Source organism: Rhagoletis zephyria, unplaced genomic scaffold (assembly GCF_001687245.7).
Source record: "Rhagoletis zephyria isolate East Lansing unplaced genomic scaffold, Rhagoletis_zephyria_1.1 Rzeph_scaffold_00010, whole genome shotgun sequence".
NCBI classification, from domain to species: Eukaryota; Metazoa; Arthropoda; class Insecta; order Diptera; family Tephritidae; genus Rhagoletis; species Rhagoletis zephyria.
Window position 1 is genome coordinate 280595 of NW_016157094.1, and position 667 is coordinate 281261.

The following is a 667-nucleotide window of genomic DNA, read 5'->3' on the forward strand; positions in this document are numbered from 1 at the left end:
TGGATGGGAAAATAATTCCCCTGTATCTACTTATTAAAACAATTTGTTAATATGTAATAGCTAATATATGCACAATTTAAACTTTAATTTATTTAGTTAAATCCATTCTACCAGCCTTAAAATATCTTGTGATTTCCCTGCTACACACATACATACATACATATGTATAGAAGTATGAAAATATTTACAAATAATGAAGGCATTTGTACCATTATATTTATTTGGATTTCTTTAAAAAAAAATTATAAAAATAAAAAATAAAATAATTATCGACCACTTACTGGAGGTGCCGGGGTTTGAACCCGGGACTTCTCACATGCGAAGCGAGCACTCTACCACTGAGCTACACCCCCTTGATGCTTTGAGTTGTCTAATGTGCCAGTTGATATAATAACTTTGCGCTCTGCTTTTGTGCGCAAGAGCAAGTTTGCCATGTGTTTGACTGGGTTTATGAGAGAAAGAAAGATTGCTTAGTGCATATGCATATGCCTATAGGCAGGTAGTCATACATACATAGATGCCTTCATACGTACATACATATCGTTAGGCGTCGTAACTCGCATCGTCCCTGAAATACAAAAAGCCGTAACTAACTAAAAATCCAAAATTCACCTTTTGATTGATTATGATGAATTTCATCGAACTATAAGTCCCTATATCGTCTTAT

At 34.0% G+C, this 667-nt stretch overlaps 1 non-coding gene across 1 annotated transcript; it reads right to left on the reverse strand.

Moving 5' to 3' along the window:
• Positions 1 to 281: 281 nt before the first annotated feature.
• TRNAA-CGC (transfer RNA alanine (anticodon CGC)) lies at positions 282 to 353 on the reverse strand. The gene has a single exon. It is a non-coding gene; the product is annotated as a tRNA-Ala (tRNA).
• Between the last annotated feature and the right edge of the window lie 314 nt (positions 354 to 667).